Here is a 7,822-nt window from a genome sequence, read left to right on the forward strand (position 1 = left end):
AAATCTATCCCACGTGGGGGGGGGGGTTACCCCACCCATTATGTTTGCCTTTGTCCAGAATTCGTGTGGTCAGAGGCTGACAGGTATGATTGCACTCCACTACCGTTAGCACTACCTTATCTTTAATGATTCGTGGATTAATTAATTATCCAAGCAGCCAGATAACTGTAACGTCATGCATTTACTAACACCGACTGTTTCAAGAGTTAAGCAGAAAACACGCGGGGAAAATATTTGACTTTTTAATACAGTTCTCCCGTACATTCTTCTGCATACAGTTAACGCTATAACAAGTTTCATGTCAATGTTTATTTCTTGTTTCACACTTTCTGGATATAGTTAACGCTATAAAACAGTGTTTACATTCATAATACGACCGGTGTGCCTCTTGTCACTAGCTGAGCTAGACAGTGCGAGACTTTTCATCACCCGGTGGAGTTGCATTTAAAGTTTATTAAGGACTGCACACAAATATTTTCTATCGTTCCGGCAGTACGGTGTGTGTCTTAAGTTCAACGCCGTTAAATGTGAAAATGTATTTCTGTTTCTCAGCTACTACAATATTTTAAATGCTTGAAATACATCACCGTCCTCCGTCTGAATAGTGTTATGTATTTACAATATAAGATTACGTTTTTTTTTTCAAGCGATAGAGTAGTAAGCCTTTCGATGTTTGTGCATATTTGTATAGGGCTTATAAGTAGGTACGTGTGTGATTTTCGGAGGCGCTGGAGGGATGTGTGGTTTACCAAGACACGTCTAATATTCAAGGTGGGAATTAAGGTGATTTTCCAGAGCAGCTCTGGGCTGTGCGCCTTACGTTATACTGCCTGCAGAATCTATACCTGCCTTGAATATGGGGCTTTTTTGTCACTAAAATGTTATTTCAAAAGTGATGCTATAATCCTGAAAATAACAACAGAACAGGGTCGCACGATAACATGCACATTTAAAAACAGAAACAAAATGCCTGTGAGAAACATCTAAATTCCAAATTATTTATCAAAAAAGACCTTCCTTCTTTGTGCAAATACAACAGATGCCACTTAAAACTTATTGACTTTACTGTTCATTTTATAAACAGTTTCCATGGTTGTGTTGGGACTTCATTGTTCAATAACCTAGCCTGAATACCTTCAAATGACCCAAACAAATCAAAATATTAACACTATAAAGAGAAAGATCACTGGTGTATCCTAGATTCTGGCCATATTGTGGAGGAATAACGTCATCTACATTGGAATGTGTCATTTACTAGGATTTAAACCATATCCCTTTCATTTAAAATTGACCTATCCTAGAAGGCAGCTGTGTCACAAGTAGTGAACAGGTTGACTGAATCATTGTTTATGAGCACATTATGTCTGTGACTCCATGCTGAAATTGTAACCTACCTATACGTAGCATTTCTTTGGTAGTGAGCCATTTATGACTGCTTTTGTTCAGGCAGAATGTTGTGACTTTTTTAGGAAGTTTCATTCATGACTAGATGACTAGATAACCAGATTAAGATGTTCAGATTATGGATTTATTGTCACCCTCAAATAATGCGTGGAGTCAACAACAACAAAAGTACTGCTAGTACACTGCTAACCCCGCTGGGAACCGGTCTGCGGTCTGTTGCAAAAAGCCAGCTCTTCGGTGCTAATTACTTATAAATTATGATGTGCTCACTTAGTAATTGATTTAATGAACATCCTATGAAACTATTAAAAATGGGTGTAGGTCAGACAAGAGGCGCCCCAGAGCGCACATTGTTGGGTGTTTAACTCTACCGGTCTTTTCAAAAAGACATTAGGCTAATCGGTGAAGCACATCTGCTCGGGTTCTGACTTTTTCGATGAAAACGACTCACCACAAAAACTTTCTAAGTAGTGTTAGTGAATCAGTCCTAATTAAACACGATAACAACATCGTCTGCAGCAGGCAGTACTGTTTAAAGTACACTCGAGTTCACTCCTGCACCTACACCCCCCCCCCCCAAAAATAAGCCCGTACTATAGCCATCTGTACAAAAAGATATGGAAAGACGTGTGTGTGTGTGTGTGTGTGTGTGTGTGTGTGTGTGTGTGTGTGTGTGCGAATCACATTTGCCGCCTATCATTTAAGACACTTAATGAAGCAACACCGGTGTGCAGAAATACAGCCTGACAACAAGGAATAAAGTTAGCAAGTAATCTGCATCCCGAACATCTCCTTTACATTTTGCACCACTCCTAAAATGTAATTGTACAAATGTTATAGTTCCGCTGAGGTAGCCAAACACACCAAAACCACATTAGTATCTCATCATTTGTTAAATAAACATTACATGAAAGGACTGTAAGTGGACCCACTACTGCACGTTTGATTGAAACAATAGATTTCTGTTTGTTCTTCTGCACTTGTGGACTTCTAGCTTTCGTGGATTTGTCACTTCAAGTTAAGCTCTCAGAACTCAATTTGTTTAGGGTATTGATAGTGAAATGAAGAACGGTCAGCGAACCACGCTCCCTTCTGAAGTACTGCAAATATTGATTTGGCATAAGTGTGTGTGTGCGGGTGTGTGTGTGTGTGTGTGTGTGTAATGATTGATGGAACTTTTTTGTTTGTTGTATAGGTTGTTTGAGCAATGTTATTATAACTTGAAAACGCTTATTGTAATTTGCTTCACCGAGTTTATACAAATAACGTGATGATATTAAAAACTCTTACACATTGTTTTGTTAGTACTTAATAATCCGGCATTGCGTAGACAGTTGTGTATTTTTAGAGCATACCTCTCAACCTGTTAGTGCAAGAAAGCTGAACAAAGCCTAAAATAATGAAGGGGCAAAGGTCAAAAGTGACAGATTTTTAAATACTGCTCTTAAAAACTTAGAAAGTTGCTAGAATAACAGCATTTATGTTAGCATGCATTTTCTGAAGGACATGAAGTCTAAAACTCAAATATATGTCATTATTTAGTGACTTCATTTATCAGTGATTTATCAGAAATCCACAAAACATAATGAGGAATAGACCAAAGATATGAGGGGAAAAATCTGGACATTCTGCGAAAATTCAGACAATTGAATGTTATGCTTTAGATGTGTATCTGCAGTTATTTCCAGCTCTATAAATTAATATCCATCTTACTGGTATTATATTCGGTCGGTGCTATCCTGTGATAGATCAGCAAGTAGGACGTTCAACGCTGTTGTGTTCTTTTATATAAATCAACAGTTTGCAAATATTAATAAGAAATGTGGATTTTTAGTAGCATACCATTTAGCAGTCCTTATTACTTCTATCATTCGTTGAATTAATGTTGCACGTTACACGGTAGGCACATAAAATGCCAAATGCCAGGGTCTGTGATAATTGTTGCTATGTACACACATTTGCGTGAGTGTATGTGTAATACTTTCCCTGCCACAATGTTTTGCAGGTGCAAGCAGGCTGTGGCCTAAGGCCTTTAAACCAAATACAAACATGGCTCAGCACTAAAGATGAAAATGAGCCACTCGCTGAGGGTCTGGTCCCCAGTGGCACACTAACTCACGTAGTGAGGCATGCACTTTGACTTCAGAATAATTTTCCTTGAGAAAAAAATGAAAATTTGGTTTTAATTAGATAACACCGAAACAGCACATGAGACATCAACGCACACCATGATTTAATTTAAAATCCCTTTAACTATCAACTGTATGTGATTTTGCTGGGACACTTATGGTGGTTATATCACATAACATACCTCTCAACTTCTTATTGTAAAAAATCTGGACAAAGGCTAAAATAATAGGGAGAAAAAAGCAAAAAAGAGAGAGAGAAACAGGTTTTAAATATTGTTCTTATAAACTCGGAAAGTTGCTAGAATGACATGATTCGTGTCAGCATGCTTTCATAGGTTCTGAAGGATTTGAAGTTTGGCATTGAAATGAATATCATTATTTAGTGACTTCAATCCTCAGCGATATGATAAAAAACATAGAGTTTATCAGGAACAGACCAAAGATATGAAGCAAAATCTGGACGTTCTGCGAAAAGCTGGTCAGTTGAGATGTATGGTCTCATTTATTGTTGGGTTATTTTTTATTTTATTACTTTATTTTTGGGGGAGGGGTATGTATAATGTTTACTAGCGAAGAGTAGAGATAACTTTTAAATACAAGTTACAGGAGCATCATAATTGGGTTGTGAATGAAGAAGATAATTTACTAAAACGAGTTTTCTATGACCTTTTATCATTTATTTATTTAATTATGCATTTATTTATTATTAGTGTAGTAACAATGTTGCTTCCACGTGTTACACTGCCTCGAGGAACATATTTCAGCACCTGATTGTGTACACGGTTGAACTGGCAAGTAGTCCTTAGGCTGTGTAGGTCGCCCCGCTGCCATCAAGGTGGCAAAATAAGAAGTGACACTTTCACTATACTAAAACAAACATAAGGATAAAAAGCTCCTGAGTACAAGACTCTTTTGACAAGAGGCCTAAAACAGACAAAGCTGAAATCTGCTGGAACCACAAGCTGTTTTAATTAAAGCAGTCTGAAATAGAAATGAAAAGGGGAAAAAAATGAAAGCCTTTTAGGATGCCCGCCCCTCACATGATTTGTTGAGTACATTATGCTTCCGTGCAACATTTTTTTTTTAATTTTCCATTCTCATCAATGTTATCATATTTATTAGTTGCTCCAAAACAAGCAAGTGAAAGCTATCAGTTTTCTCCCTGTTCAAGCACATTCGAGAAAATGCAACAGGCTTGCAAGGCTCCATCAACAGTCATCTGCTTGACAGTACTAATATTAAAAGAAGGATGTCTTCTGCGTTGCTCTAGTAGGTAGTATCTTCCGTAAACTGACAATTAGCTGGTCATGCAAGCATCAAAGTGCGTGCGTACTTGTGTTTATGCATTTGTGTGCGTGCGTGCGTTTGTGTAGGGAGGGTACCTGTGCATCCGCGTTGTGTGGTTTGGTATCAGGAACCACTAACGCCTCTGCGGCAGATAACATCTGATTATCAGGTACCATCAGTTGTAATGAGGTATGAGACACTCAGAGGAAACAAAGGCAGGGGGTTAGCTGATAAAACACAGTTGACCTGTACATAAGCATATAACAGCCGGTCACTTTTAAACAGTTCTGAAAAGAGCACTTCGCAGCTTAAGCGGTGCATTTTTCATTTTTGTTTGCCTCAGACATTATTGCTGTTTAATGCCCCCCCCCCCCACACACACACACACACATACAAACAAAAAGAAAAGAATACACAAAATAAGTGGAAGCAAACTGTGTTTCACCACGAATCTGTTTTGTTTGGAGGAGAGTGGCGTCTGCAAGTCTGAGTTAGAAAGTTACTGATTTGCAGGCTGCATGTTAAGGCAGTCCATGTAAGTAATTTCTACGGGCATCCTTGTAAAGGAGAACAAATCGCTGACAAAGGAGACCCTTTTCAATTCAGCTGCGTTGTTAGGGAAACCAGAAAGTATTTCTAAGATAATAAGTTCCACTTCAAAGGATTTCTCATTCAACGGTGTCTGCCTCGCACTTTTATTAAGTCCCTTCCCCCAAACACACACACACACACACACACAGACACACACACACATTGTGGAATCTTCCGTTTGGTTATTCCTGCTTAGCCTGCACTCTGTTTGTTTTTCACCATTCAGAGTACCAGTGTTAAATAAACAATACAGCAATAATGGCACCGTAAATATCAGACTTTGCCTTAACCGAAGAAAAGGGGCGCTGCTGTCTGCCATAACTGATGTATATTGGGGGTACAATGGGATGCGGTTCAAAAAAGGGCAAAATATGAGAAATTCTAATGAAGTGAAAAATGACCGAACTAGCACAGCATAAAACTAAAGGTCAGTGCAACTGTATCTTAATAGAGTGTCTCTAATCGAGGTGGACCATTATGAATGGAGCTTGAGTTTGCTGGGCTCATTGCCATAGCAGTCCTAACGCTCCATGTTGTTGTACCATAAAAGCAGTAGTTTGAATTTCAAAGAATCTGCCTTTGAACTTCTCCAAGCCTGATTAGCCACTTGAGCTTTCTGTGTCATGGGACGAGTTTCCTGTTAACGTTTTTCAGGGTGCTGAGATTTTTTTCCTGTAGTGAAAAGTAAACAAATAAATAACACCTGTATACAGCAAGCTGGGTATGGTGCCCGTATATTTACATGTTTGGTAAGAAATGTGTCTACGTTTCTACTAGTCAGATCTGCCCCCCCCCCCCCCACCCCCACCCACCATCAACACACGGCACCGCAAAATATTCTTTAGTGTTAGTTTATTAGATGTTTTGCTTTAAATTTTGAAGGTCATTTGATGACTTTGGAAATCTGCCTCTACTTTTTTCATATGTTGCTGTTGCTTACAGGAGTTGTGCTGCTTTAAGCAACGAAGTATATACGCTGAGCAACTATTTTCACAAAAAATCTTGAAAACTGCAAAGGCCATTTTTAACATAGTGGGTGTCGGGGTTGAGGTGCAGACATTAGTTTTGCTAAGGAGATGAGGCCTTTGATGATGGCCAAGTTAGTGTCAATAAGTGGCTCTCTTTGAGACAGCTTCACACAAGAACGTCTTGCTTGCCAATTGCCATAGAAATCCTAACACACCATGAAGATTGTCCAAGCGCCAAGCCTTCCGCTCTGGACTCAATTACTTTGAAGTGGCGCAGGACGTGCACTGGTCAATTTTAACTCTATAGACTGTCCAGAGAACAGTATGAGGTTGAGATTGGTCGTTTAAAGCAGAAAGTAAGAAGGGAAAACTTGTTTTAGACACTCTATACAAGAGCTTGCTCTTTGTCAGCTGTCTTTTATCTTTTATATTTCCAATGAATGATTCATGTCTTGGGGGCTTTGTGTTGCCCCGCTTTTCAGCAGAAACTTCATTAGAGAGCTATAAGTTGCCTCTATTGATTGGATCCTTCATTTACATGAGTGTTTTTCTGCTTCGTATGTCAGGAATTATCAACAGCTGGAAGCAACTCTTAGCAACCTGTTTCACCTCTACAGCTCAGATAAAGACAGTTTCTCTAAAACAATAACCTGTAAGTGAAAGATATAGTTTGACTGACTGGCAGAATGTTTATTTTATTGCGTTTACAGATTATTACAAAAATAATAATAATAATAATAATTAAAGTCCGGTACTTCTTCAACTCACTTACCAGGCTACACTGAGATGTTCACCCTATGACAGGTTATACAGTTCCTGTCAATACAGTGAGGATTATTTTAAACGTCTGTCTTCATCTGGTGATGTTAGTTGTGCCTGGTGAACATGTCTACTGTGTGTGTGTGTGTGTGTGTGTGTGTGTGTGTGTGTGTGTGTGTGTGTCTGTATATATAGAAAGACACACACGCGCACATGTAGAATAGAGAGATGCAGTTTAACACACGAGATTCATTATTTACATAAAACAGTGAAAATAGTGAACTTTCGATTTCATCGCACATGTGAAATGCGTTATTCAGATAAAACAATATTTAAAATGTTTATTCACACAATGTATGCGAGATGTATTAAGTAGAAACATGTTTAGCTTTTGTTAAAATTTATTTAATTCGCACTCCCGGCGTTGATATAATGCATGCACCTTAGCTTTACGTTTACATAAAAACAATAATAAAAAAGGACTAGTAAAGGTCCATACCAGGATGTCCAGCAAGTGTCACTACTAAATGCTGGGTAATTTCACGTGAACAAACCCACAGAATTGTATAATGTTTGCAGGATTAGAAAAAAGAAAACAGCAACTATAGAAATTATGCAATTATAATTTTATTTGTGTCGACTTCCATAATTTAAACATGATAATCAATTTAACTGTTTTAATTT

This window comes from Protopterus annectens, chromosome 5.part0, assembly GCF_019279795.1.
Source record: "Protopterus annectens isolate FY-2018-M chromosome 5.part0, PAN1.0, whole genome shotgun sequence".
Lineage (NCBI taxonomy): Eukaryota > Metazoa > Chordata > Ceratodontiformes > Protopteridae > Protopterus > Protopterus annectens.